Source organism: Pelodiscus sinensis, chromosome 3, assembly GCF_049634645.1.
Source record: "Pelodiscus sinensis isolate JC-2024 chromosome 3, ASM4963464v1, whole genome shotgun sequence".
Lineage (NCBI taxonomy): Eukaryota > Metazoa > Chordata > Testudines > Trionychidae > Pelodiscus > Pelodiscus sinensis.
The window spans coordinates 77,270,117-77,275,316 of NC_134713.1; positions in this window are offsets into that span (position 1 = coordinate 77,270,117).

Here is a 5,200-nt window from a genome sequence, read left to right on the forward strand (position 1 = left end):
CCCGCCCCCCCCCGCCCAACTACAGGTGCCCGCGGCTGCCCTTTGCCCAGCCCCTCCCGCCCGGCGCTCAGGTCCGCCCGCCCCCGCCACGCACGCAGCGCCCGGGCCTGGCACCGACCCCGCGCTGGGCCACGCCCGCCTCGGGAACCCTTCCCCCGCCCGCCAGGCGCCTCAGCCCGCGGCTCCCCCGCTGGGCACAGCCGCTAGCGCCGCATCGCCCCCCCCGTGCAAGGTCCCGGCCGCCAGGGGGTGACAGCGCCCCCGCCAGAGCGCCAACGTTACTAGCTTGTTTATTATTTTGTAATGGGCCGTGGAGGGGGGTGCCCCTCGGCCAATCAGGAACGCCGCTGACTGGACTGACGGCAGCGGCAGGCTAATGTGCAGAGAGGGCGGAGCCTTACGGTCACGCGCTTATTTATAGCATGACATCATCTGTTTGCACGCCGCAGCCTAGCTTGGTGGAAAGGGAATGGGCGGGACTGGTGGGCGGGGCGGAGCTGGGAGTGGGTGGGGTCTGTGAGGAAGGGAAGGTGGGAGGGGAAGGAATAGTTCGGGTACTTAATGGGCCCCTACAAAGCCCTGAGCGGGTTGCAGCGAGTTGATCTCTGTTGCATTTCCTACTACACCCACTGCTGGTGCATCGGTGACTGGTACAGCATATTATACACGTCCCCCAAGAAAATATCCATGGCATGCTAGCAACTTTGAACTCCCTGTCTTGTACAATACACTGAGGTCTTGCTCAGTTTTTTGTAGGGAACTTAGCCTCATGCAGGAAAAGAGAGGAGAAAGTGCAAAGATTCCTGAACAGCCTTGCATGTGGAAGGTGCTTTATGCTAAAAATAGGTGCATTGTGATATTCCGTATACCACCTTTCTTGGAAGCCTCCCAAAACATTTTACAAGAATTCATAAATAATACTTAACACCACCCCTTTGAGGCAGACTCACTGCACATGCCTAGGGAAGGGGCCATGTCTTCAGATATTTGGGTAAAGGGACATGTTAAATTATAAGAAGATGATAATGAAGTATTAAACAAGTATTATCCCTATATGGGATAACTGAAACATAGACAGGTTAAGTGACTTTGTGAAGATCATATGAGTCAGTGCCAGAGCCAAGAGCAGAACCATATTTCCTGACTCTTTTGAGGCAGCCTGGTGAGATGAATAAAGCACCCACGCAAGTGATCCGGGCTATCAATTCTGCAAAATATCGAGTGAAAAAAAATTAGAGGCTTTAAATTCCTCATTAAATGACATTTGAGCAAAACTCTCCATCATAGAGGTGAAATACTTCAGATATTTGTCTAAAAAAGAATGCATAAAGAAGGACTCTTCCTTTTGTAAGGTTGGCAGGTCTTAGCAACTTAGAATCATTCCACTATAACCTATAAACTGAACTATGACAGTATTGCAAACCCCAATTATTCAACAGACCGCCCTCCCCCAAGAAACTCTGGGATATGGAATAGTCTGCCCATAAGGACATTTTCTTCCTAATCCCCTCAGAGTAAGGTTACCACTGACATCTTTTGCAAATCCCACCCATAGATTTTGTCTAGTTAGATTGCAAACTGTTCAAGCCAGACCTATGTGCTTTCTACAGAAGCTGCTGAACCCCACCTTCCATTACAAACCTCTGTGAAGAATGCTCTAGAACCACGATCCACCTCAATAAATCTAGAATGTGAGTGAATACCATACCAAAAAAAAAAAAAAAAAAGCACATAGGTCTGGTTTGAACAGTTTGCAGTCTAACTAGACAAAAAGCCATTGGTGGGATTCTCCAAAGATGTCAGTGATGGCCTAACTCTGCTCCCATTGAAGCCTGTGATAAAATTCCTGTAAACTGAGTCCTTTTAAAAATCCCATTGATGGAGCTGAGGGAATGGATGTAACATGTTAGCAAAGTGAATGAACAGTTTTATGCTTGTCATGTGTAATGTTTATCCCCAGCGACATGTGTCTGTGTTGTGTTGTAATGAGAGATCAATTAAAGATTTAAGGTGAAATATGGGAGAAGAGGTAGAGAATTGAGTTTTAGGAAGGAACTTGACTGACAGAAGTGAGGAGATCATTAAGTCCTTTGGGCTAAATTTTGGTCAGTTTGCAAGCAGAATTCAGTAGGACTACTTCTGGGATTGTAATAAGCAGCTTCAGCCATGTAACTCTTTTTCATATTAAATATAAAAACTGCAGAGGTTATTCATTGAATTGTTCATTCTTTTGCACAGCAATAAGAAGACTGGAAGTTCTATGCAGAGCTATGAAGAACTGGTGAGCTGTTGTAACTCACTTTGATAAAGACTCTGTGGATGATCTTGTGGTTCAACCCATGGATTGAAATTCAGGAGAACTAGCTTTAGTTCCTAGCTCTGACTACCATAGACTTCCTGTATGACCTCAGAAAAGTCACTTAATCTGTCTGTGCCCCAGTTCTCCATCTGTATAATAGAGATAATGCTAATTCTTGTCTCCTATATTTAGTTTATCTTGTCTGTTTGGAAGGTAAACTCTTTGAGGGATAAACCAGCTCTTACATATAGCACACATATATAGGGCATATAGCATCTAGCACAACGATGCCAATCTCAGGGTGCCCAGCCTGCCAGCATAACTATGCCTCCAATACATTGATAAAGCAGACATAAGTTCTATCTCCTTCCTACCCTTTCTACCCCCTTGCATGTGAAACCTCACCCCACCTCAGGAAGCAAAGATACAGTCCTTAGTGCTTCCACTATTCTCCATTAAAGATGAGTTTTTCATGACAAAATATTTTGTTTCATTTCTTATGAGAGATATTTATTGACATGGAAGGTATGCCAGCCAATTTAGATTTTAACAAAGTCTTATTCATATTTCATAGTGTTTAAGTACAAAAGGGACCATTCTAAAAGGAGATTCTAAATCACTAAGCATTTCAGTCTATGCCAGGATTGTGCCCCGGTAGTTGAAAAGGAAGCTTGGTCTCTAATTATGTGAATCTGGAAAAAATGAAAGTGTCCTTAAACCTAAACAAAAAAAATCAGGACTATGTAGCACTTTAAAGACTAACATGATGGTTTATTAGGTGATGAGCTTTCGTGGGCCAAACCCACTTCCTCAGATCAAATCCTTAAACCTATTCATACTTCTGGCAAATTAACTCCAACTATACAATGCTGGTCTAATTGAAGACTGAAGTATATACAATTTTCTTAAATATGGGGAATATGTTTAAAAATCCCAGTGAATGCTCCAGTCACAGGATAGTCTGTGGGAATATTAGGAGGGAAAGCCTGTCACCTATAGGTCACTGGTTCCAGCCTGTTAACCACTGAAGTTCCATACAGTTTAGTGGCTGCTTAGAGATAAACTGGTGGTCTGAGGTGTTCATAATGTGCCATGATTGGGGATCCTACATGTTTCTGCATTATAAATAATAAAAACTTGTAATTACCTTAATTCTTAGCGGATAAATATCTGTCACAACTGTTTCCAGAGACTGAATTACTATAGGTGGCCTCTGCAGACATGCCCACAGAGTCAAACCTTGATGATCTTAGGAAGTCATGTACAGCATTGAAATTTCCCTCCATTGTTGGAATGAATGTTTATCTCAATTAATTCAACGTCCACATTCCAGCAGGAAAACTGAGAGTTGCTTGTATGCATATTAAAATGAACTAAATGTTGTACTTCACATCTAAATTATATCCTATGCCTGTTGCAGTTTTGTCCCCTATAATAATAAAAAATGAGAAAAGACTCCTACTGGGAGCCACTCAGCATTGCAATGAAGCCAAAACACATAATTAGGGCCAAAACCTGAAGGGTATAAATAGTGTTTGGCTGATTGAGAAAGGCTTCCAGGATCAAAGCCTTGCTTTTTTATAACCATTTAAAATCAAATTATTTCATACCCTATTATTAATCCATTATTATAAATAAACATAAATGTGTCGAGCTAATTCTATATTTTTTCTTTTGCCATATAACACGTTCAAAGCAAACCTACTTTTCAACAGGCAATTGTCTATATCTAGAACTTGGGAAGATGCTATTTTTGTATTAAATCAAATGTTCTAAGTAAATACAAATCTGGGCAAGCACTGATACATTTATGTTGCTATGTTATATATTTATGCCTATATTTATGTTGTTAGTTCTATATCTGGTATGCTCTTTGGCTTTGCCAAACTGAAGATGCAATTAATATCTTTCTTTGAGCTATTCAGGACTGGTTTCTATTAAAGTATTAAAGAGGAAGTCAAGTGGAATTATATGCATATTTGTATATATACTTGTCTGAACATGTTCCCCTAGTCACTCAAAGTACAGAATGAAATTTCAAAGAGACACTGTCATGTTATATTTGGCTAAAATATAGGTTTTCTAAAACTGACTTTTACATAGTTTAAAATCAATATAAATAAGTCCATGAATGTAGAACAATTACAATTAAAGCTGTTTTTAAAACAAAAACAAAACAAAACAAGCAAACATACATCTATGGTGTTTGCAGCCCAAACGTTACCAGGTAGAATTATTACAAACTGTAAATATTGAAATAATGTGTTAGTAGATAAGCAGTTAAGTGAATATGACTAAAATTAACTGTGAAGAAAAGTCTATTTGCATTGTGCAATATGAGATAAATGCAAAAAGTAAACAAGCAGCATAACGATGATGATAAATTGCACTTTTACAACAATTTCTATATGAGACTAAAAGGACATTATAAATACTAATTAAGTATACCTCTATATTACAGAAGGGGAAACTGATTTATAGAAAAATATGTGACATCTTTAAGATCAGAGTCAATGGCAGAGTGGAGAAATGAAAAAATAAATTGGGATATTCTCCCTCTAATTTTAATAAATTAAGATGTTTTTAGCACAGGCAATGGGCTTTTAAAGATTAGATAGTTAATAAGGCAGTGTTTCTTTAAGTCTGTATATAGATTTGCCATGTGGTATAAATATACATGGCCTGATGACACACTCTGAACGTCTTGACTTTCGAGGAGTTAAAGACAGACTATTAACAGAGCATTTGCTGTTGACAGAGCCAGATCTATCAGATAGCACGGGTTTCTGTAGTAGCTTGGAAACTTGCCTCAGCCCCCCTCCCCCTTCCCCCGCTTGCGGCTTAGCTCATCAGCCCTCCCTGTGGGCGGGATCAAGCTGCTGTATGGTTAGGTTGAGTCTA